This window comes from Vespula vulgaris, chromosome 21, assembly GCF_905475345.1.
Source record: "Vespula vulgaris chromosome 21, iyVesVulg1.1, whole genome shotgun sequence".
Lineage (NCBI taxonomy): Eukaryota > Metazoa > Arthropoda > Insecta > Hymenoptera > Vespidae > Vespula > Vespula vulgaris.
Window position 1 is genome coordinate 1,337,200 of NC_066606.1, and position 26,699 is coordinate 1,363,898.

A 26,699-nucleotide genomic window follows, 5' to 3' on the forward strand; every position below is an offset into this window, starting at 1 on the left:
TTCGCCGTGCATAAGCGCGTCTGCTTTGCGTTCTGCCTCCCTACACCTCCCTACCTACCTACCTACCTACCTACCTATCTACCTATCTCCCTCCCTCCCCCCTCCACCGCTCGCTCTCTCGCTCGCTCTCTCGCTCGCTCGTTCGCTCGCTCTCTCGCTCGCTCGTTCGGTCTCGTTCTCGATGTCAGCTAGCGAGCTAGCTCCCGACCTATACGTTCGACGTCGGACTCACGTACTTACTTACTTACTAATATATGTATATGATATATGACGTCTATAATGTATGTATACGTGTGTGCATATATGGTGTACCATTGTACTATCGCACGAGCTCTCCTCTACACTTATTTGCTGCGTGATATGTACGCACGACTACTACACTGACCCCACGCCACGTATTTCTCGTAGAGATCTCCTAGCGAGCGCACGCATTCCCCCTTCCTCCCCCACCGCTCACCGCCTCCCTCCTTTTTCTCTTCGAAAATTCGTTTCCTTTTTACCGTCCTTTTCTTCCTTTCTTCCTCTCTCTCTCTCTCTCTCTCTCTCTCTCTCTCTCTCTCTCTCTCTCTCGGCCCGGTCCTTATTAACACTCCTAACTGACATTCTCGGTATTTCTTGAGAAAGAGAGAGAAGAGAGATAGAGAAAGATAGAGAGAGAGAGAAAGAGAGAGAAAAAGAAAGAAAGAGAGAGGGAGAGAGAGACGGACGATCAAATCCAACGGCTTTATTTTATTATTGTGTGCGTATGTATATGTTTCTAGGTATACCGACCATCTTTTTTCTTCCTCTTCTTCTTTTTTTCATGCCGTAACCTAACCTGAAAAATTGTCTCTTCGTAGGTCAGAACGATATCGGATTTCTTAGGCTACCGAACGATAAATCTCCTTTCTCCGATTCCGGTTATTAGAGGAAGAAGAGTTAACAGATTGAAGAAGCAACTTATGCAGGTAAGTGTTGCAAGAATATATGAAATATTTTCTTTCGTTTCCCGCGAGAACTCGTCGAGGCGAGTAAAGACGACGAAAGTGGAACACGAGTACAGAAAAGTATTAGTATGTTTGGGGAGACAGATTTTACGAATATCGGTCCGACCAGGACAGTATCGCATCGATCGTCGAACCCCTCGCATCTACCAAATTCTTACTTTCTACAATCGGACTTTTTCTCGTTCTTTTTCCTTTTTTATCTTCGATCACTCGAGACGATCGACGTGTTCGGTAATGCTAGTAGTAAGAACGTTTATCAGTTCAGCGATTGTTAATTATAAAAAAAGATACAAACGATTCGACTCTCATTGCCTCGTTTATTACGCAATTCTGTAAAGATAAAAAAAGTAATGTAGTCCGTGATCGGTATTCGAGTAAAAAAAGGAAAGAAAAGAAAGGAAGTAAAAAAAAAAAGGGAAAGAGTGACAAAGGAAAGACAAAAGAGTTGGGAAATGACGTATCTTTGGAGGTCGAATGACTTGGCCCGTCAAAGTATAGATACGGCACTGATTGTGAGTCGAAACGGCGCTCCGATAGGCACGGGTGGTCGAATGCGCGAGCGCGGTTGCGCGGCCGCTATCACGTGGCCTTGTCCTTGAATGAGGCTCGTGAACCCGACCGCCGCCGCTTTTATCGATCAGCCCCCGCAACCCGCTTCGACGCACTCTCCATGACCATCCATCCATCTCGATGCAACGACGTATCTACTGGCGAGCGCTCCCACTTCGATCCGAGATTCGATCGAATCGAAGAGAGACCGCTTGGAACTTGACCCGAGTCTTTTTCGAAATCGAGGAGGAGCGTTATCAAATTCGTTCCTACGCTTAGGTATCTTTCATAGCTTCATTTAAGCAGACATTTCCAATTGTAATCCTTCGTTGAAAAGAGCAATTAATACGCGACTCGATCGAATTATCGATTTCGAATACGATTAAATAACGAGCGAATCTCTTTCGTTTGATTTGCAAGGTAGAACGGAATAAAAAAACAAAGAAGAAGATTCATGGAAGTAACCCACGTAGAATCGATCCTCTTCTCTAGATCTAAGCTATTTCGAAATCGTCTGAAAAGAAAGTTAGTATACAATATATTTCGATCGCTACGCTTTGTTTTAATCGCTACATGGAATTTAGAAATTCAGATAGATGGATATTTAAAAATATCTGTTAGCTCGATCTAAAAATAAATGTTATATTCGCTACGCGTTACGTATATTGAAACGAGACTAGTTTGACAATTGAACGGGAGTTTACGTTTCAAGAGGGACAGACGAGCCTAATCTTTAAGGGATCAAACCCTTCTTCCTTCATCCTTATGAATGCCTTTACGAAATGAATGAAACTTGATGAGCTTAATGGTAACAGGTATTAAATCCTTTCATTTGACATTTTTTCATTTGTGTTAGGGTATAAACGTTTGTAAGTGGAAACGTTCTTCTAAGGGCATTCTAGATCGTGAGAGGTCAAGGATTTCTCTTCTCTCGATCGAAGACCGGTATACGTATGTAGTTTGTTTCTTCGCGTTGAATCGATCAACCGGTGAAACTTTCGATCGATCGATGCGTTCGATCTCCAGATCTATCACCGTAAACAAAAACCCCTTGATCGATTTAAAATTTTCAACTTGTGACAAAGATACCCATACGCGTCATGACATTTACTACGAATCGACTAATCCTTTTTCAAGATCGCCGTATAAAGAAATCGTTGATTGCTATCGTACGTCCGTGTTGAAATGTCGACTGACGTCAGCCACGTCATCTGCAAACATAATAATTTCGGTGAATGTTCGTAGCTCTCTCTTTCTTCGACTTCAGCTTTCGACGTTGGTATATTTAGAGGACACCTCGATCGAATTCAATATTTTTTCGCGGCTAATCCAGCGCATTGAATCTCTTTTAGCCAATAGAAATTCATTCAAAATAATTATTTTAAATTACTTGTCGAAAAAAGGAAACAAAAGAGAAAGAGAATAAAACAAAAAAAGAAGTCCATTCTCCTCGATTGCAAGCTGTTGAGGCGTTAAAAAAGAAAATGTTGACAAAAAATAATATGCTTTTCTGCAAAGGATATGTTGTAGAAAAAGAAATTTGCGAGATTGCGAGGAAAGAGACGAACAAATATTTATATGTAATGAATATTAACCGTAAGAAAGAGAAAAGGGAAAGGAAAAAGAAGAAGAAGTAAAAGAATAAAGAAGAAGAAAAAAGAAACATTAAAAAAGAAAGAAAGAAAGAAAAGGAAAAAAAGAAGAAGAAAAAAAGAAACAGAAAAAGAAATTCTTATTGTAATGATACGCGGAGAGGTCGGGCGGACTCTCTCTCTCTCTCTCTCTCTCTCGCTCTCTCTACTCGAGGGGAATGGTGGACCTGGCTCCTATAGTCGTATTACGTGGATCGCGCGTAGCTGTTTAGATCTAGATGGACCTGAATCATATCAAACCGGTCCGAATGTAGCGCGCGACTGCCTGCGGAGCGGGGTATAGCTCAGCCCGTCTCTCGTTGGATTAGGTTAGGGACAAGACGTGTTATAGCACGCATGAGTTAGAATAGAGAAAGAACGTTGACGGTGCTGAGTGGTAGGGGTAAAACCAGAGCGATAACGAGCCGGACCAGGAGTGGGAAAGAGCTTCTGCGTAACGTGTAGAGGGGAAAGAGAGAAAGCGTATACATATATGTACGTGCATTTCTCTGTGTCTCTGTATGTGTGAAGAGAGAGAGAGAGAAAGAGAGAGGGAGGGAGAGAGAGAGAGAATGTGACATGTGAGTACAAGAGACGAGAGAGAAAGAGAGAACAAGGTCGGTTTACTCTCAAAGGAGGTCCTCCTCGCGTGTTCGCTCTATTTACAGAATACCTCTGCACGCTTGCTGTTTTCGAACATACCTACTACCCTTCAGACATTCGAATTTTGAGAGAGAAAGAGAGAGAGAGAGAGAGAGAAATCCCCCTCTTGTAAATACACGTTCATCTAAGAACTCGCTATATATTTTACGCAGCAGGTAAATACATAAATAAGTACTTATATAAGGGAACCTTTCAATGATTTATCTGGACTCTATACGAATGATTTTTGTGATTAAACTTTGATTATTTTTCTTCTTTTATTTTCTTTATTCCAAATCGATCTGAACAATTTCAATATGGTTTTACTTGTACATCGTTTTATTTATACATTGGTGATTAGTTTCGATTAATTTCGAGTATGAGATAAACGTTCTCTGCTCGTAAATAATTTCTTCGTATAGACTTATCAAGGTGTACATATATATATATATATTTTTTTTTCCTTCTTTTTTTAACGCGTAGATTTATCAGAGGTAATGAAGTAGACAGATAAGTTTTTAGTTTTGTTTAACTATCATACAAGGAAACTAATCCGTGTACAAGTGCATGCATCTAAGTATATATTTAGATCAAAAAATACCTTCAGTGGTATCGCTATTAAGATCGAGTAAAAACGATCGTACGAATGATCTGAAATTAAAAGAGGAGAAAGGACATTGCAAGGTAAGCAAACACTCCTCGAATGCAATAGAGAAACCGAGACTGGTTCAAGTTCACGTTGCTTCGAGGCTGAAGCACCGGCTCTCAAGGTCGTCTCGGAGAAAGCCTTCCTTGTTTCATGTACTACCAGTGGATATGGCTTTTAAACGATACGATCGTATCGGATCTACCCGATTATAAACCAGAATAACCATTTCATATCTAGAAAAGACGATATAGATCTTATTTCTAAGAAAGCATATCATTATTATGTTAGATATCGACTTTAATAATAATAATAATTTCTTTATAAATCATAAGATCTTTTCATCGAATTAATATTGTTTACTAAAATAATTCTGCTCGAGTACTTGCTTATTTAGCTATTACTTTTGAATTCGATGCAATATTTTTTTTTTCACCGTGTAAAAACTGTCTGTACATATCGGAATAGATAAAACGCGAAATCACTTTCGAGAATAGAGACACGATTCGAGATCAGAAAAGCGTAACGACTGATAGACGGGCAGACAAACGTAAAGAGAGACAAAGAGAGAGAGAGGAGAGAGAGAGAGAGAGAGAGAGAGAGAGAGAGAGAGAGAGAGAATATCCGCGTCCACTTTCGACGAGCGAAAGTTCAATGACCTTACTCGACTCGGTGAGGTCATCCAAAGCGTTCTCCACTTTCGATCTCCACGAGAACGTGCCTATGGCGATCGCTCGAATGAAAACGAGAACGCAAAGGAGAGTTTTCGAGAGAAACCGGATCGCGATCACCGGGGGTCCTGAAAACTTGCCGTGAGAGAGAAAAAGAAAGAGAGAGAGAAAGAGAGAGAGAGAGAGAGAGAGAGAGAGAGAGAGAGAGAGAGAGAGAGAGAAAGAGAGAGAGAGAGGTAGCACCATGAGTCGCGTGAGAGTCGCCGTAATAAGAAAGCGAAACTCTTTCTCTGCTTTTAACTCTATCTCCTGGAAGAACTCTCTTCGATCTTACTTTTACTTTCGATCTTCTCGAAAAAAAAAAAACATTTATATAGATATATATTCTTAATTCGGTTCGATGAAGAACTTAGTCTTTTAGTAATATTTGTGTGTGTGCGCGTGTATATATATATATATATATATATATATTTTTAATCATCTTCTACGTTACATATTCTCAATATTTTTTTTCGACCGATTCTGCATTAGTTCTTTTTTCTCTTGTTTCATTCTTTTTTATCAAGTCATCAGATATATCTACTTGCTCGATATATTTTAAATATTTTGAAGTTTTTCTCCTTCTCTCTCTCTCTCTCTTTTTTTGTTCTTCTCTTTTCTTTTCAGAAAGAAAATAACCAGAGAATTTTTCAATATTATTTTCCAATAATATTTTATTTCAAGCGATCGAGATCCGTATTAGTTTCCCTTTTAACGAGTTATCGATATACAATATCTTTTTTAAATATAATTTTCTTCGGAAAGAAGATAATATAAACATAGTATTGCACGCGTCGATAACGACGTATCTATTATCCGAGGTATTTAAACGACAATGACCTTACAATGATCTTTCGACATTTTATCGTCAAAAAAACGAGCGATACACTTTCTTCTTATCGTATGTAAAAGTTGCCGATTCTTTCAATATATTCTATCTCTGTTGCTTAACCGATTAACGAACGATCTTTCTCTCTCTCTCTCTCTCTCTCTCTCTCTCTCTCTCTTTTTTAACAAAGTAGCCTTAAACCTGACGATAGGAAAGTGCAAGTGGATTGGCCAAGTAGAAGACGAGGAGACGTTCGAAACGGTTTTTGGTAGCCTTCGACGAAAGTGAAACGGCCTTCGGCAAGGAGCTTCTCTTGGCGTATATAGGCGCCATTGAACTAGTGACCTTCATACGAGAACCGGTCTTTGTTCCGAGCCCTTAGAGAGAGAGAGAGAGAGAGAGAGAGAGAGAGAGAGAGAGAGAATGAGAGAGAGAGCTACTCTGACCCACTCTACTCTCCCTCTCTCTCTCTCTCTCTCTCTCTCTCTCTCTCTCTCTCTCTCTCTCTCACGATTTATCTGTCTATCTATCTCAACTTCCTTTTTTTAAATCTATATATACCAATCATATTTAGATAATACGAAAAACGATTCGTTTTCGTATTTTATGAAATATATTTGAACGTTTCTAATTTTTATTATTCTCATGTTGTTTTATTGTTATACTCGAAATGCTTTGAAATATATATATAGATAAAGAAAAACAGGAAAACGTATTAGTACCGTCGCAAGTAAAAATTTTCGTGTTAAACCCTTGCGATCGAGTTTATATCAAATTAAATCTCGATGCATGCGATATCAATTTCAAAAGGCGTGTCAAGTGTTAATAAAGCCAACGTAGAATTTAGCGTCGTATTTAACGAACCGTGTTAAGAATTAGTCGCGAAAGTTAATATAATTCTAATAACAGGTGGAGATTCGCTTTCTTTACTACGCTTTAATTTTCAGTTCTCGAATCTGCGATTCGATCGAAATGTTTTCAAATGTTTGGAGGTAATTGACTACGCGATCTTGATTTTTTTAGAAAGTTTATTGATAGTTTAGATCATATATACATATATATATACACACACACACATACATATATAGATACATTCGCATTCTTGAACATACTTATCAACTTAGGAAAGGCTAGCTAAGAGGAAAATAATATAGTCCGTCGGCGATTCATAAAGTGTCCGTGACGAGACTTGCAAATTCCTTTTCCTCGAAACGATGACGTTTCACATACGTATATACATTGCCGTTTATATTTTATTAATTGAATTCCAATGGCGGATACGAAAGTACAATCAATCGAAATGATTTACTTACGATACGTATTTTCGATAATGAGTCAAACGAGTTATAAAGTTAATAATACGAAAAGAGAAGGTCGAGGGAAAATTACTTGTAATTTTTTTTTTGTAATTTTAATTATTATTTCTTTTTTTGTACGATTAAAAGGAAACAAAAAATGCAAGGAACGGAAAAAAAGAATTTTATTTACGTTCGATCGTATCTCTTTTATTCGGCATATTAAAATGGATTTAAAATATTTTAATAAGAAAGTCGGTTTTAATATTCACACAAATAGATCCGATAAAGATTTGATTCTACCGCTTGCTACGTACTTAATGGATTCAATGAGAATAAATAAGGAGTCGTCATTTTCCGTGTGAGTTTCGAAATTATCGAGGCACGCAAACGTTCCGTAAGCCGGCGCCGTATCACCTGTGATAATTTCTGTTAACATTAAAATGTCGAAACGTAGAACGGTCGGTTAGAGGACGATTCCTACCGGTCGTCAGATATCGTATCTTCAGACACGCATTTCGTATCAATGCTTTATTTCCTTAACCCCGTAGCCTTTATCGTTTGTCAACGCAAATATATAACGTCATATTTATGTATACGTATGTGTGTGTGTGTCTATATATATATATATATATATATATATATATATATATATATATATATATATATACACATATATGTGTGTATAAGGTGTCCTATTTAACTTGACCATTTTCGTTATCTCCATTGTTTTCGATATAATATGAATAAATATTTCCAGCACAGAGAAAAAAAGTGAAATTCTAGAAAATTGATTTATATTACAAATAAAGATAAATTTCTTAAAAAAAAAAGGAAAGAAAAATAGGTCATTATATGGTACGTTAAATTCCTTTCGATGATATCTTTTATAACATTGTTTGGACGATGAAAATATGTATTTCGTCTATGTAGGATATGTCTGAATATTATTTTCGTTGATTATTTTTCGTCGTGTTTTTATCTTTCGCCATCATGTTTTAATAAACTCGTAAATGCACGTATACCTTACACGTACATCATACGTATATATTTGTTGAATACACGTCGCGTCATAAGCGACGAATTTTGTGAGGCGACCTACGACAAAAGAATTTGACGAAAATTCTTTTCGGCGAATAATCGTCGGCGTATCATCAAAGATTTCCTGGATTTGACATTGAATATTGCGTTATCACGTGAATCGCTCGCCGTCGTAAACGTCTCATTAAATAATGCAATATAAGGATTCGTTGTTCGGGTATTAAAAAACACAAAAATCGAATTTGTAATTCGTAGTTATCCGTTGATAGGATAAAATTTTGATGGATCACTCAGGAAAATCAATAGATTTCTATCGAGTATACGAAGACTTATCGTTCGATTGAAAAATTTAAGAATGTCATCTCAATAACGATTGATTCGATAAACAACGTATTTATAATTTAAATATATATGTATATATATTTAACTGCGAACTTATATATTTTTATTCGATACGCGTATATAAGATTTTTTCTTTTCTTTTTTTTCAATTCCACTTCTTTTTTCTTTCCTTCACAAAAATAACGCAAATTCTAATAAGTGATTATTTGAAAGACAAATAAGAAGGCAGATAAAGATACGAATGGGATCGCTCGAAACGATATGATGTGTGTGTATATGCGTGTATGTATCTATATCTAAAGCTCGTAAGTTTAAACGAGAGAATCGTTTAATTACAAACAAGGGATGATATACGTCTCGTAAATCGTCAATGGATCATGCAGAAATATCGTATAAATAAATGAAATTAATACGTTCGAAGGATATAAGAAGAAATATTTCAATATCTCGATCGAAGACAGAACCGAGTTCAATAGTTGTCCTTCGACATGTTCGCGTAAAACTTGATACAAGTATTCGTTGATCCTCGTTGATCCTTGTTGATCCTCGTTGACTTTATCTGAAATGATCGCTCGACTATTTATTATGGAAATGTCAGTTAGCTTTTCGATACTTGTTTAATCCGGAACGCTTGGCAAAGATAAATGGTGTTACGTCTTTACGGTAGGTCAAGATCTAGAAAAAAAAGGAGAGAGAGAGGTAGAAAGTCAAAGAGAAATAGTCGCGTGTCGTGAGGGAGAACGAACGGTCGATGGTGACGTCACGCAACGAAATCGACGTGACTATGCATTATCCGTTCCCCTCGCGTGTAAAGTCGATTATCATCCTTATATTGTCGGCATTAATATTCTCGAGATCATCGATCGCGATGATCGTTCGCGTCTGAATGTCACTGACCGCCCCTTCTCGAATGAAAGATCGTTAAGCGATCGAAAATAATTGAGCATTATTACTATTCGTACTTCGATGTCTTTCTCTCTCTTTCTATATATATATACATATCTCGCACTCATAGAATTCAATTTGTGTACCGTATAATCACCGATAAGATAATATTATATTCGTAATCACTTTAAACACGTCTCTTGATTTCGTACCCGTCTGGAGCTTTCCTCGAAATTATTCATCCAATTTAACTTACATAATATTACATTTCGTAGTATCCGTAAACAAAAAGGTAAATAATTAAAAATGAATATCATATTGAAAATAAAATCAAAAAGAAAAAAAAGATATTTTTAATAAATCGTTAGATATTAACGAAACGCGTATTGGAAATTATTAGATAATTTCGGCGATGAAAGATTTCAATGAAGAAAATAAGGGAGGTTATCTATCTATTGAAAATTGGAACGGCGTAGTTCGTCCGCTCTTTCTACTTTTACCCACCCCATTACCACCCTCTCTGTCGCCTACGCGCCCGTCCGTTCTCTGTCCGACCACTCTGCTTTGCTCCTCCTTTCTTCCTCCCTCCCTCCCCGCACCGACTACCGCACCAACACCCCTTCCTTTCTTCCTTCTACGAACGAGTCGAAGGCAGACGAGAAGAAACGAAGAATACGCACACAGTGTAATACTACATGTAGTATATACTACACCCCCACTCTACTTATCAGGAGAGCCCATGGTCTAGCCTTGACTGTGCGACTGTTGCTATGGCGATAACCACCCCTACCTTTCGAAGCTTTCCCACCCTTTCATTCGATTCTCCTTCCCAAGGCACCCTCTAGTGTCAGAGCGTCGGGCTACGACCGCGAGTGTGACCCCGACCTTTCAGGTGGATGACCTCCACTGCACCGTGCTTGCGCGCGCATCGCACGTACGAGTACTCGCGTTCGCTCGTACTTACACGCACACACATACTCGAACATAATCCTAGACGAGAGCACAAACACACCTCGTTCCACCCCAAAACCGGCACACCTCTCTCTCGTTTCTCTCTCTCTCTCTCTCTGTCTCTCTGTCTCTCTGTCTATGTTCAGGGATGCAAACGTGCTCGTTTGGCTCGACGAGTGCGATCGCAGTTACATATATACGATAGAAGGGGTGCTTGAAAACTGGCGAGTCACGAGTCATCGTTCGAGTAATCTCTCTTAACGATCTAACCCTTCGACTTTTCAACCATTCTTTCTCTATTTTTCGTCTAAGGACTTTGACCGGGTGCCAAAGATGCTATGCGGATTATGTAGCCTGCATTTTATTTCCCCCGTCCCGCAGGTATCATCATTATCGTTGGCGCATCATGCTGCAACGAGTTTCATTTTTCCCTCTGCAAATGCATTTTATCGAAAATTATAAAATTACCTTACGTATCTTTCGACGTATAAGAATAATATTCTCTTTTATTAATTTATAACGTCCTTGTCCCTTTTGCGAGTACGTTAGCACCAAGAAAAAAAAACGAAAAAAAAAGAAAAAGGAAAGAAAAAAGGGGGGATTTAATAAACTTCAAAAGAAAGAAAGACAAGGAAAGACGATAATGCAAACATAATATATAATATGTTAGAAAGGAAATCGGACAGGTGCCAAGAAAGTAATGTTTCTCCGCGTTAGGATAACGGTTGACCGGGTCATTGGCGCGTCATACTACGCTGCATTACGCCTATGCGCCAGACGGCGACGAGGGGTTGCTCACCCCTTCCTGTCTGCACCCTCACATGGAAACGGAGTCGAGGCTTTTGCAAGAGTCGAGCCATCGACTACTCTCAAGCTCGTACTCCCCTCTGTCTGTCGTCTCCTGCTGCTTTCATTCTCTTCCCCTACTAGTACCCCTACCATCGAACAACCCCTACCATCTTCCTCATCGTCGCGTTTCTCCTACCTCTCCGCCGATTCCCAAATGCCGTCCGAGGAATACTTAAACGTCCGGGATGGACGGAATATTTCGTTTTCACTCTCTCTCTCTCTCTCTCTTTCTTTTTTTTCTTTCTCTCTTTCTGTCCTTCTTTCTCTTTCTCTTCTTTCGTGATATTGTATTGTACGTCTAGATGAAGGGGGATGAAGTAGGCGCCGAGGGTGCATCGAGCGGTCTTGCCAATTTATGCCAACCGGTCGTTCCACCCTCTTGCTTCTCTCTTTCTCTCTTTCCGTCCGCTTCCTCACCTTCGTCATCGTCGATCGACCTTTCCTATACGGTATACCTGTATTCCGCGCGATAACACGAGCGTTAATAATAATGAATGGTATACGAGGGCCCTCTTGCGAAAAGGGTTGCCCAGTACGAAGTTGTATGTCCTATGAAACGAGGGAGGATCTGATGATTTTGTTTCGAACGAACGTACTAGCCGATATTTTTCGTTACTTATATTTAATCTGTGATATATACCGAAACTACTGATAAAAATCGAAAGAATTTTTTGATACCGATTAAACCAGAGAAAAAGGAAAAGAACAAAGAAATGATAAGAAAAAGAGGGAAAAAGAAAGAAACGTACATCGTCCTTGGTCGGATTCAGTGATGTAACGATTTGAAAGATAACACGAGATATTCTAACGTTTAACTGGATAAAGATAGGAATTCTCGAAAAATCAAACTATCATATTCATCGTCTGTACTTGTCGTCGTGCGTAATCATAGTCGGGTCGTTTCAATTGCAGATGTCAGTCGTTAACCTCCATTACGGAGAATAACAAATCCAGTTACTTGCTAATTACAAAGAGAGAGAGAGAGAGAGAGAGAGAGAGAGAGAGAGAGAGAGAGAGAGAAAGAGAGGGAAAACAAGGATAAAAAGAAAAAGAAAAAAAAAGAGAGAGAGAATGACTTCAACCTAGTTCGGTTAGACGATGGGTCTACGAAGGGTAAAGGACGAGTGGACGAGCGACAAGGGTTCAGGGATATCGGGTGGAAAAGGGAAAGGAGAAAAAAAAAGAGAGAAAGAGGGATGAGGGTTAGGGGGTGGTTGTCGTCTAGAAATCTCGCTTCTTCTCGAGCGAGTATGAAGTGTGCAATTAGTCCGTCTCGCGTAGGCACTTTTACTTTGGGTACGACATTGATATTCCCCGTTATGCTCGTTGTGTCTGCCCATGGTGGTTTTTCTCATTCGTTCGCCCTCGACGAAAGGGGTGCCGAAGTAACGATGTCGAGTAACGATTTACGACTTTCTTTTTCCTGTTTTTTTTTTTTTCACTTTTTTTCTTTCTCTCTTCTACCTAACTACTCTTTTTCTCTCGCGTGTTTATTGCCACGTATATATGTTTGTATGTACGTACTTAAATCACTCAATTTTATACAGCGAGTATACAACATTTCTATGTCTTTTATTTTGATCTTCAATTAAATACCAATTGTGAGTTTAGATTTCTCTTAAATATCACGTATCCGATGTAATTATAATAATATTAAACGTGAATCAAATACATGAGTTAATTTACCGCTCTGCTAAGTAGGAAATCGAAAGGAAACTTACTTTCACGGTGAAAGAACGATTAAAACAATCGGACTATAGATCGGACAATAGTATCGCTAAAATGAGATTTCTGAAGCGATAAGGTTATAGTGTTAATTTCTTACGATGTTTCATTTGAATATGTAAATTTGAGAAACAAAAATTCGTATCGCGTACAATGGCCTCGAAGCTTAATGACCCCGTGACTACTTTGAAGTCGACGGACTCGCGATATCGCGTGCAACTGCGCTCGTTGCATGTAACGTCGTATTATCGCCACGATAATAACTACTTTATCCATAAATCTTGGCCGATCGAAGTGCTCTCGGAAATTGGTCAGTCTGATTTATGTCTGATACGAAAAATAAAGAGAAAGATAGAGAGAGAATTCTTAGAAAATTTTAATGGATATAAATTACATCGATTCTAAACGATACGCTGTATCGTAGATGTCTTAATCCCTCCAAAAAAAAAGAAACAAAAAAAAAACAGAAAAGAAAAGAAAAGAAAAAGGATCGATTTACGTTAATCAGTGAAACATATCTTTTCATGCTTACTGATTATTATTATTATATAATATAACGATATATTATTATTATATATATATTATAACGAATAATTGAAAGTAGATCAAGATTAAATTCTTTCTTTCTAGTCACCCGCTATATGACATCGATTCACGGTCACAGTTTACTCCAAACAACGATCCGTCTAGACAGACAACCCTTCCCGGTGAAACACTCCATCTCTCTCTCTCTCTCTCTCTGTCGCTTATTTTTTTTTCTTTTTCTTCATTCTCTTCCTCCTTTTTTTCTGCCTCTATCCAAGCCCCCCCGGGCTTCTCTCCACCGACACCATCTTCGCAGGCAGCCCCTTTTATGCATGCACTTCCCTGCCACGTCGTCTCATTGTCGAAGAGAACCTTTCATCGCCGAAACCATCAACATTATCTTTCACGACCGACATACTCCTCTTCCGCGTCTTCCTCACGAAAAATTATCTACTCGGCAAACACATCTCTTTCTCTCTATCTATCTTTATCTCTATCTCTATCTCTCGACGCATTATTCTCTTTTCACTTTTTAAAATGAGACACGCAAAGAAGACGGCGAACGTACGAATACATTTTATGCTAAATTTTCTTTGAATATATTCTCGAAGAGTAACTTACTATATAAAATAAAAGAGAAAAAGAAAAAAGAAAAGAGAGATAACGAAAAGATATATTGAAAATTGTTTGATTAATTTAAAACGTAGACAGGGATATCTACGTGATACGTAGAAATTAATTTTATGCAAATCAAATTCCACAGCGACTGGGATCAAACGAGAAGACCTCGAGTGGAAGGTCTCTCCCATAAACTTGATTAATTAAAAATCAATTCGATATACGCGACACTAAAGGAAATTTCATCGCGATTACCGATTGAACAGGATCGATTATCCACGCTTTTATTTTCGAACTAAATACCGAAGAACAGGATACGGTCTATTTACGTTGGTTTTTGAAAAAAATCGACAAAATCGGCTCGTTTCGTACGCGAAGAAAATTCAACCGTACCGCGATCATTACGTCTTTTCTTTCCGTTCCAAGAGATTTTTTTTTTACGTTTCGTCCAGATGATTTTCAGGAACGCGTAATTAATCAATCGATATAAGGAGGTATCGTTTTTCTTTTTTCTTTTTCGAAATGAAACTTGAATTTTTACCTTACGTTCGAACGATCGATCTCGAACGAATATAGATAAATATAATATATACGTACGTACATATATAATATCTAAGTATCACCCTGCAGGAAAATGTCGTACTTTATCGTAAATACGAACTGTAAGTTACGAATAACCGATTTTGAAAGCGTTACGGGGCGTGGCAGTGGCATAGTAGCACGTCGATGCAGCACGAGAGAGCGAAAGTTCGCCCCAGTGCCGCCATCCTGTCTGTGCAGAGAATTTCGTCCCCCGATCGACTCGTCTGCCCTACCGTTTACCTCCCTGTTGCACCACAGCCCTCTCTCTTTCTCCCTCTCTGTTCCTCATTCCCATTTCCATCCCTCTTTTACCCCTGATCTGCGCTACCTCCCTCCCAGTCCTCTTCCTTCCTACCGTACTACTCGCCCTCACCACCGACCAACCAACCAAAACGTACACGAGTTGCAGTCTCTTTCGTTCGACATAAAAGTCTGCGTATGTTTATATGTATGTATATATATGTATGTATGTACGTGTGTATGCATGCATGCATGACGTACGTATGTATGTATGTACGCGGTGTATGTATGTACGTCGATCGATCCCAATTCCAGACGTCGAAGAAATGGAAACCGGCATTACTTCTCTCTCTCTCTCTCTTTCTTTCTCTCTATTTTTTGTACTTCTTTGAACCCTCTGTTTTTTTATCGATCCATAATACTCGCTCACTCCGAAGGAACAATAGGCGCTCGCTCGAGAGTCGGGGAGCAGGATTTTCCAGAAACGTTGATATTTTAACGGAGTGGAGATTTCTTTCTACTCTCGAGAGTAGACAAGAGCGTCGAAACGATCGTACAAAGATGGGCCGGCTCCCTTTTCTCCCTTCCACCCCCGTATCCTTCCAAACAGTTCGTCCCCGAACGAAGGATTTTTTAATAGGTCTTTCAAGTTGGTAAGCATCGTTGCCGACAACCAACGCTCGTTTCTCTTTTCGTCGGACTCGATGGAAGAGGAAGAGAGGGAGGGGCTCGACGGAGGAGAAAAGAGGGTGAAAGGGGAAAGTTTGCCCCAGTACGTTGCACCCTCAAACCTCCTCGAACTTCCTCCGGAGCTTTCTGAAAGTAGAAGAAGGAGAGAAGGAAACGCTGTTGGTCCTCGTCTGGATGCGCCAAGCGCGTCTCCCTTCGCGTCCTCCTTCTCGTTTCTCCTCTCACGTCCCTCAGCCAGACCCTCCTCGACATCCCGGTATTCCCGTTTTACCGCCCCCGAGTCCGCTGCACCGAGTCACCGAATCAATACCGGCAGACATCCTAACTCACTGGAGGTCAATGCCTCGTTCCCGCGAGCGCCGACGACCTCAACCTCCTCTCTCTAGCTTCTCTTCACTACCACCAAGAGAAACATCGCCACCAGTAGCGGCAGTAACAGCGGCGGCATCAGCAACACCACCACCACTAACGCCAACTATACCACCAACGCCACCCTACAACCTTCTTCCAGAAGCCAGACGAGGACTCTCCGAGGGATGGGGAGCTAGCTCGATTACTACCTTCTCTTTTTCTCTTGCTTTCTTTCTCTCTTTCTCTCTTTCTCTCTCTCTTCTCTTCTCTTCTCTTCTCTTCTCCTCTCTCCTCTCCTCTTTCTTATCTCTTCTTCTTCCTCTTCCTCCTTTTCTCTCACGACCTTCCGACAGCATTTCTTATTCCCTCAGGGAGAAAACTTTGCGGCCTTTCTCATATTCTATGATCGATTTTACAGAAACCAGAAACAGAACGGCTGCCATCGGTAAACTAGACGGATGCGATTCGCTGAATTTATATATATATATATAAAAAGAGGAAGAGATTTATTCTTTTGGCTTCCATTCTATTTTATCATATCGATCGATAGAGATAACTAACTCTGCATCGCTGACAATTATAATTTTATATTCATCCAGACGATTATCTTTTGAGATTCGTTTGATCACGTAAGAAATTAGCAACGATAATAACCAATTACAGACTATAATGAATTTCTTCGAAGAGAGATACCGAAAGACGATCTTCATTCTCGTAAAATAATCATTTCATTTCTCTTACTCGTCGTTCCGAGAAACATTAAATCTTGGTACGCGAGAATGAGAGTTCTCAAGTATTAGCTGCTTCCTTTAGCTCGAATTCGGTGGAAGGACACGCGGTATTTGCACTAGACCTAGAGTGAAAAGCTCCATCGTTGTACGAGTGCACGTAAAATTAGATGGTACGTTCAACTCTCTTGGGATAGCGCCAAGAAAATTCTCGGCCTCCTCTTTCCTCCTCTTGCTATCCTTATGTCTCTCTCTCTGTCTCTCTTTATTTCTCTCTTTCTATCTCTCTTTCTCTCTCTGGCCATCTCAGGATGCTGCGACATTTCGATGCGGCAGTCTGGATGGCACCAATGCCCCCGTTCCAAAGTAAAATCAAATCCTTGATCGTTTAGAAGAAATATTTCTTTTCTTTTTTCTTTTTCTTTTTTCTTTCTCTTTCTCTTTCTTCGATCCGTCGAGCTTTTATTTCCGCAAGGATCATAAACGAAAGATTAAAAAGAAAGAAACAAAAGAAATAAAAACAAAAACGCTGCATTTAAGAAAGATTCTTCCATAATTACAGCTGTAGCTACGTATTAATAGAACTAAAGTGTTCAAAGGTGCGGCAGCTTAATTACATCGATTGATTAACGTGATACGAATAATCAAATAAAATAAAATAAAATGAAACGAAATGAAATGAAATAAACCTGTACACCTGTAACAGGTGTAGGTAGAATAAATTTCTCTCCGACGTCTTGAATAGCCATAGCACGTTAATTGCAACTTCGAGATGTTAAAGCATGTGCAATAAGAAAGGAAAAGGATATATGAGAGGGTGCGAGAGAAGGATTTTTGCCCTTTCATCCGTGTCTCTTCGACACGACGACGCGATCCGTTTTGAATACATTAACGAGCGTTCTATTTTTCAAGAGCACCGTGTTTACCGGTGTCGCGGCGTCTGCGAGACCCAGCCATGAGGAGGATGAGGGAAGAAGAAAGAAGGGAAGGGGAAGGGAAGAGAGGGGAGGAGAAGGGAAGAGAAGAGGAAGGAAGAGGAGAGAAGAGGAGAAAAGAGGAGAAAAGAGGAGAGATTTGAGAGGAAGCTCTGTCGCGTATGCGCGAGCTCACGCAACACACCCCAACCCCTCTATATGCATTCCCTCGAGTGTGAGCGACAGCCATGGCCGTCGGAGTGTATATGGGGGAAGACAGACATTGCACTTTCCCTCATCCTCCCCTACTCTCCTTTTACGGTCGCGACCCTCGTTCGCTCCTTTCTCAGCACTCTCCACTCTCCACCCTCCACCCTCCACCCTCCGCCGTCCACCCTGCACTCTCCACCTTCTACTCACCACCCGCCATTCTCGACTTTCATATTTTCCATGGACGACGATGACAGTGGTGGGCAATCTACGATACGTTAGGAGAGTCAAGTTCATCCTCCTCTTCTCAAAGTCACCTCTGTCCGACGTTTCTAACGAATCGTCGTAGAAATTTCCAAGTAGGGAGCGCGAGAAAAAAATGAGAGAGAAAGAAGGAGGAGATAAAATATCTTCAAAGTATAAAACGAATAGCTATTGTTAGTTCTTGTAAGTGTCTTTAGCAAGGTATCCATGTATTTCAGTAATCGATCAAACTTTTCAATATCTCTCTGTCGGAAAGCTAGTCGACATTATATTTCTTTCTTTCTTTCTTTATCGACTTAAAGAATTTTCCAATCAATTCCTCCTATGGAATTACAATTTAAGTTCGATTGAAATTATGTATACACCGGTTACGTTATATCGATGTATTTATTCTTGAAACTTGTAAGCGATTGCCGACCACGTCGCTATGTCGTTATAATTTAATATTACATTTAGTTTAGTCTCTCTCTTTACGAGATTTAAAGGGATGTATCTTTTTAATCCGTACGTACTAATATCTATTCGACGATTCAATTCTAAAACTAATGAATTTTGATGCTGCCATAATTGCATAGTTTACGTACGTATATGTATGTATAATCATTTTCATATCTTCCAACTCTTTGTAATAGGGATTGAAAGAACTTGGAAAGATAGTTCGAAAGGGTAGACGACCTTGCTCGCTAGATATACTAGACTTTGACTTTACGCAGACGGTCTTTGTTCTCGACGGGCGACACCCTTCTCTACGGAGCGTTAGCCTTATTACTCAACCCCACTTTCGTTGCACGCAATCGATAGCTCGACTACGAAGTCGAATCGACAAATGTCTAGAATTATGACGTCCAGACTATCTCGAGACTATGTCGTTTTGCTCGATCCTTTGCTCGATTATTGCTTCTTAATATAGATTTTTTAAAAGACATAGGAACATCGTTTTTTCATCATTTTTCATTTATCCCTCAAATGTCCTCCAACTTCAACGACGTTAAATTGCTTTTATTAATCAAAAGATCCTACGGTACGGCTATATTTGATCACGTTTAAGTATCCCGACAAGAGAAGGATGATGTTCTCTCTTCTACCCTAAACACCGGATTCCGAATACGAGCCAATGTACACAACTCTTTTGTAAAGAAATGATCCATCTGGTTGGCTCTTAAATCGACGAAAATTTACAGAAATTCGAATAGATTCTTTCATTATATATATATAAAAAAAAACTATATTATTCTCTCTCTCTATATATATATATTTTTTTTTTGAATAATAAATAATTTAGAATCATAACATTTGAAACTGTAATCGCGTTGCAAGTTCGATCGGACTCATAAACGATCGGCCTTGAAATGAATAAAAAGTCCGAAATAAAAAGTTTTCGGGGAAAAGAAATTTTTGGGGATTTCCAGAAAGTAATGGGCGACATCATCCTCTCTCAGGGTGACTGCCAGGAATAACTAAGGACACAGCAGTTGGATGATAGTACGTTCATCGGTTCAAGGTTAAGAGCGTCGTCGTTGTCGTCGTCTTCGTCGTCTTCGTCGTCGTCTTCGTCGTCGTTGTCGTCGTCGTCGTCGTTTCTACTCTGCCGTTGCTCAGCGTGGTAGCATCGGGCGTTCGTCGACCGAAATACATCCCTCCTGATGTATAAATACCTTAACGTAGGAAAACCAAGGGAAAAGAGATCGCTGAGAGACGCTGCTGTTTGCATCCTAGTAACCTTGCTCCGCGTCTCTTGAGATATGAAAGGCCAAGGACCGTGATAATTCGAGATGATTATCGCTTTGGGAAAAGATTCAAAGTCGGTACCAATCTAAGGGATCTAACGATCTAAAACATATCTAACAATATATCTAATATATTATCGATTAACGCTTTCGTCAAATTTCGATGTAAACTACAACGAGAAAAACTTCGAGTCCGAGTCTTAATTTGAATTTTTAATTTCTTGTCCCTCGTTCGCTCGAAGAAAAAAAAAAAAATTGCTGCAACCTTTTTAGTTTCGAGTACGTAATTTCGTGTACGTGCCTGTAATTTACGATCGGTACAACGATTATAAAGAAAAGAAAAAGGAAAAGAAAAAGAAGTAAGAAATTACACGTTTTCTTTTCGATCTATCTTACCTCTTGTCGTTGGAATTTCGAAGGTATCACCGATGAGAAAGTAAATCGTTCGAGTTCAAGGTAAATCTTTTGCATTTTACCGAACGTAAATCGAGTCGCGAACGCGTGACAAGAATTAAATATTCTCTCTCTTTCTCTCTCTCTCTCTCTTTCCTCGACGAGTGCACAGAGGCCGATGAGGTTATCCGCAATAGATGCGTTGACCTTTACAATGGATACACCCTGTGGCGTGTCGATGACACTGTGTTCTATAAAGATACCCCGAGGTTGGTAGGGCCTTTCAGGCCTTTGTCTCGTTCTTCGTCCGTCGCAGCCGTTGAACCCGATCGCCGAGGACAACACACTTTGAACTATGTATGCGCGTAACTACGATAATGCAAGTCCTTCGTGTCACGCTAGAAAGGATGCTAGGTATCTAGATTGAAGTCATTGATGACCGGAAAACAATTCGCTTTGTGGGATATCGAAAATAAAAAAAAAATAAAAAAGCAAGAGAAATGGAAAGAGAGAGAGAGAGAGAGAGACAGAATAAATAAAAAAAACTGAATGTCGATTAGAACGATATAATGAACATTCTATTGAATCAATTAATTTGATCTTAAGGTCAATTTATCATACGAATCGAAAAGATAAAAAATAAGATCGCATTAGGAGTACAATTGAACGTTGCAAACCCCGTCCGACTATCTCTTTGTAAAACACTTTTATTACTATATCTCTTTTCTGCTCGACAGTAAGCGCGAGACTCTCTTTACGCGTGAAAAAGTGAAAAACAAACCTTGAGAGAGACGCTTATCGAACGATCGTCGTAGCACGAAATATAAATAAAGGAGAAGAGCCAGCCAGTTCGACGAGCTACGAAGTAGGCTTTTCGATGAGTAATAAATCTCGATAATGCCACGCAAAAGTTGCGAGAACGATGAACTTTCTAAACGAAAAACTCGAAGAAGAATCTCACAAATATTCTGAGCTCCGCGATGCCGCAAACTTAAGACTTGTCGAATCGTAATTCTCTAAGAAAAAAAAAAAAACAAAAACAAAGAGAAAAAAAATCAAATCATTTTTTCTTTTCTTTTTTTTTTATTAGAGATCACGTACGTACGTAGTAATTCACGATCGATATACAATCGAGTGACAATCGAGTCAATGGTAAAAAAAGAAAAAGAAAGAAGAAAAAAACCAACAAAAAGGATAAAAAAAGAAATACGATCATCAGAGAGAGAGAGAGAGAGAGAGAGAGAGAGAGAGAGAGAGAGAGAGAGAGAGAGAAAAAGCAAGGGAAAAAAAATATCGAAGATCGAACGTCACGGGAAAGGAATCGGTTCGAGAGGAGAACGCGCGCGAAGGTGCGATGCACCTACGTGCAGTCGGGTCAAGGTCGAATCCCTCGTGCAACGGCTGAGTCATTCGTTGCTGGCCCGTTTGTGTTGGTGCTAGTGGTGCTGGTAGGTACTGGTGCTGCTGGTACTAGTGCTGCTGCGTTGGGCTGCTGCTGGTGCTCGCTCGGTCGTCGCGAGTGCATCGAACTCCGTGACCGTTGCAGCTGCATGCAGCAAGCGCGTTCAGCTCGGACCAACTCGGCAATGTTCGGCCCTTCTCGCCTGCATTCCGCGTGCATCAACCCGCTCAGAGTGAGACGGAGATAGGAGATCGTTGAGTGCAATGGCCAGAGGCTCTCGCGAAGACGTGCCGGCGCTTTGCGAACAGCTGCGAGCACCAAAAGGAAAGAAAAGAGGAAAAGGGTGAGGAACAACAGAAAGACAAGAAGAGACAGACAGATAGGCAGACAGACAGACAGACAGACAGACAGACAGACAGACAGACAGACAGAGAGAGCGAGAAAGAATAATTTTTTGTTTTAAGTAGATTAACCTGCTTTTTGCGAAAAAATCACGGAATATGATACGATAAATTATTAGGTGCAAAGATGTTTCAACGGATACGGATAAGATAAAATAGAGTAAAATTTGAAGTACCATATCATTGACAAAATCGATCAATCGATCGATCGATCGATCGATCGAGAGAGAGAGAGAGGAAGTTTAATCGAAAGCAAGTTTACTCGATCCGATCCTTCCTTCCAACGAGTCTCCTCGAAGAGCAACTCTGTTAACGGCGTCTTCCTGGAACTCATCAGAGTTTCTGGATCAATCAATTCCCCCCTCTATACATATATATATACTTTTTTTTTATCGTAATAGAAACATCTAATACTGATTAATCCGCGATCGTTAATTTACATTATCGAGATATAGAAATACTTAAAGCAATTAACGAACGATTACACGATCATCCGTAATCGTTGCACCAGCGGAATTCTTTGGAATTCTAAATAAATACATACATACATACATACCTACATACATTCATACGTATGTACGTACTTATTTACTTCTATTACATAGACGACGTTGTGAAAAAGTTGTACGCGTTTTGAATTAAGGTCACGATCTCCGAAAAGATCGAGTTCTCCTTCTTCTTTGAATAGAAAAGAGACGATTCGTTTGAGAGACGCTGAGGAAGTAAAGAGGGTGAACGCTTTCCCTCTCTCTCTCTCTCTCTCTCTCTCTCTCTCTCTCTCTCTCTCTCTCTATCTATCTATCTATCCGTCTATCTCTGTCTTTCTTTCTCTTACTTGCTGAGAGAGCAACCTGTCGAGAGCTTGCGAGTCTGGACTACGTGCTTGCGCGAACCCATGGCACAGACCGTGAGCGCCTGCAAAACGGGTGCGTGCGACTCGCGAGCGACTCAGCGCGCGATTCGTGGCGCGCGTTTCGCATGGCCAACGGGGTTCACTGTCCCGAGCCAAGGCCACGGGGCAGGGCACCGCCCCACTGAACCAATTGTGCCACTTTTATGCTTCTCGCCTCATTTTCGCGTCCTTTTATTACTTGTAAAGAGACCGTTTCTACCTATCTTCTATTTTTCTTTCTCTTTCTCTCTCTGTCTATATTTTTCTTCACCTTCCTATTTTGTTCTTTGTGTTTATTTTTTATTTCTATATAATATGTGTATATATATATATATAAATATATATATATATATGGATTCTCTTTGTCTCATAGCAGCAATCCAACCGGAAGAGAACGTCAGAACGAAAGTCTTAGATTGATTTAACTTTCTTCGATGTTACTTTCGATTTTTTTTTTCTTTTTTATTTCGAAATTAAAAGTTTCAAAGAATTCGAATGATCGTCGAGAGAGAGAGAGAGAGAGAGAAACATTATTTTTCAAGGTAAGCAGAAAGGGTACTTCTTAAAAATCTAATCTTTATATACGTATGTATGAATGTAAGTACGCATTCAGAAACATAGGTAGGCGAAAGACATACGATATGTACGTACATATATATATATATATATATATATATATATATATATATATATATATACATACCTACATACGTAGAATCGTTTGAAGGGCACCGAGCCACGGTGACTCATCGATGGCTACGACGAATCGAGGGGAATCAGTGTCAGCCAATTTTGCGAGAGTATCGATCGGTCTATGTCCCTTAAGTTCAATACGAGTCCTGAATCTTGCACATTTCTTTTCTTTTTTCTTCATTTTTTTACTATATTTATAATCGCGAATTAAGCCGATTCAAACTCTCAAGATTAATTCGTCTTTTCAAGGGGAAAAAAAAGAAAGAAAAAAAAAAGAAAGAAAGAAGTACAAGAATTTTGCAAATTTATTTTCAGATATAAACGATATAAACGAATATTTAATCGAATTTATTATCTGTCTCTCTCTCTCTCTCTCTCTCTCTCTATTTTCAAAGAGATTATATCTTCACTCGTAAAATAATCGACATAAGCACTGAAGCCTGTCACGTGAAAACGTGTCAGAACGGTCGAAAGGGCCGTCAAGCGTAAACGCAAAGCGAGTCACCAGTTTTAGCAGGCATTTGCGAACCCCGGGAAATGCGTTTGGGTTTGGGAACCCCCAGACTGGAGGGGATTGACCCAGACACCCCCTCCAGCAGACGAGTCTCCCTCCACCGTAGTAAGCGTGCACAGTCTCCCCCTCTAAAATCCCAAGAGCCGACGTCGCGACTGGAGGGGGTGCGAAAAACCCTCTCTCTCTCTCTCTCCCTCTCTCTTTCTCTATCTATCACTATCTCTCTCTCTCTCTTTCTCTCATTCTATCTCTGTTTATCTATCTATCTTTCTCTTTCTCTTTCTCTCTCTCTCTCTCTCTCTATCTATCTCCCCCTTTTCACTCGAGCTCGCTTGATAAAACGTTGCACCGCCCACGCAGGATTCACCGAGGTCCGTGGTATATTCCCTCATCGATTTGCTCTCTTGCAAATGGACACGATTCTATCCGTATCTCTTAAGGGGCACGACAATCTCAAAGTCTTATTTTCAATCGCATTTTTCACCGCGATACTTTCTCTCTCACTGTCGATTATGAAAAAATGAACAAAGTGGAGAAAGGGGAAAAAAGAAGAAGAAAAAAGAAATACAACGATACTGTCTGTCTCACGTTGGTGGTTGGCCATTGATTTCAATCGCTTCGCTTAAACGAGAAAGTAATACGAATTATAAATGGGATCGCTATAACTAGTTTCGTTGGACTTTGTTCGTTGGAATTATTATATTTACTTTTACACAGCTAAATTTTATACGTATGTATGCGTTCGCCCGTCTACGCCTATCATATATCTATATCCTGAACGAGAAAGACAAAAATGTAAAATTTTTTCCATCATCCGACTCCATTTTCGAAAAATTGTCCTTGTATATTTATTATCTCTACAATCTCGTGCAAAAACACGAAACTTATAATCGTCTCGACGACATGTTTTTCAAACTAAGTATCTACTATTAGGGTTGCGAACCCCTAAAGAAGAAGACGAGCGAGCAGACGTACGAAGCTACATGAAAAGGGGTGTCCCAGACGATACCTCCTCCACAAACTTGTTTGCAAGCGGTTTAGCTAAGCCATTGGATAAGAATTATGCTATCGGCAACGATCGAAACGATAATCGTTCTGTTAACAAGATATATCGAAAATCGATGAATCTTCTATATATATTGGGCAAGGTTGATCCTCGTTTCCTCGATCTATTGGAATTTCTATATAACGCTAAAAAAAGGAAAAAAAGAATAAAAAAAGAACTGTTCTATTTTCTTCAATATCACAAGAACTTTAGGTTTGATCAAAGTTAGCTTTCTCGAAAACAATCATTGTTAAAAGATACGGAAGAATATCGATAGCCTGTTCATAATATTTCGCTTGCAACGTACTGTTATCAATAATATAAATTCTTATTATTGTTAAAGTAGATTAAAGTAAATTGATCGCGATGATGATTATGATTTAAAAAAAATTGCAAATAAATTTGTTGCCCAACGAATATATATAAAATCTACTGAATATATATAAATATCTACTCGTTTGTTTATCGAAAATATATATAAAACGAACATAGTCGCAAGAACGTTTGGTCGAGCTAGAAAAGACGGAATTATTGGAATTTTTATATAACGAGAAATTGGAATTTTTTTATTAGAAAAAAAAAAAACTGCTTTCTTCGACGTCAGAAAAATGATCGTAGTATTTAACGTGGAACATATTATTATTGTTAAAAGAAATTCAATCCTTAAGCTAAACTGATAATTATCGTTTTGGTTGGTGATAAGAAAAATTACAAATTAATTTGTCGTTTGAAAAATATACGTAAGTATAATATCTGTTTGTTATCAGAAATATAAAGGGGAAAGACAAGAAACGCAAGAACTTACAGTCGAGCAGGAAGGAAGAAAGAAAGGCAGGAAGGCAGGAAGGAAGATAGGAAGAAAGGAAGGAAGGAAGGAAGGAAGGAAGGAAGGAAGGAAGGAAGGAAGGGCGAATGGGTGTGTTGGGAGGGATAGGAGGATGGAAAGTGGGATAGAGGGCGGCCATGGTGTTGCTGACCCGACGACCGCTCTAACCTTCCGTCCCGACGCCCCGCATCCCGATCACCACCATCGAGAATCCCGTCCTCTATTTCGAACTGTAGTCCTAGACCAATAAACGACTTTTGAATAGTATGTATAGTACGATGGTCGCTCAGTCCAGATATATCCTATCATTTTCTTATCGTACGTGCTTATTCGACTCTTACTTTTTCTTCTTCTGTTTCTTCTCTTTCTCTTTCTTTTTCTTTTATGTTACGTTTGAAAAAGTTAAGGAAGAAAAGAAAAGCATTGGCGAAAACAAAAATAAAATGTGTCGCTCCTATTTAAATATAATAAAATCGACATTTCATCCAGTACGTAGAGCACGTAATACGCACAATTATATCGTATGTTCCATTGCATACTAATATGTACTTTTTTTTTTTTATGAATTTTTTAATCTCAGGAATATCGAAACTTGATAGTCAA

General features: G+C 39.4%; 1 long non-coding RNA gene across 3 annotated transcripts; it reads left to right on the forward strand.

The window, feature by feature from the left end:
- Positions 1-267: 267 nt before the first annotated feature.
- LOC127071358 (uncharacterized) lies at positions 268-26,363 on the forward strand. Of its 3 annotated transcripts, none has more exons than XR_007784982.1 (3): positions 268-761; positions 840-947; positions 26,038-26,363. It is a non-coding gene; the product is annotated as an uncharacterized LOC127071358 (long non-coding RNA). The 3 variants fall into 3 exon arrangements; XR_007784981.1 differs by having other exon boundaries at positions 269-743; XR_007784980.1 differs by having other exon boundaries at positions 273-739.
- Positions 26,364-26,699: the final 336 nt, after the last annotated feature.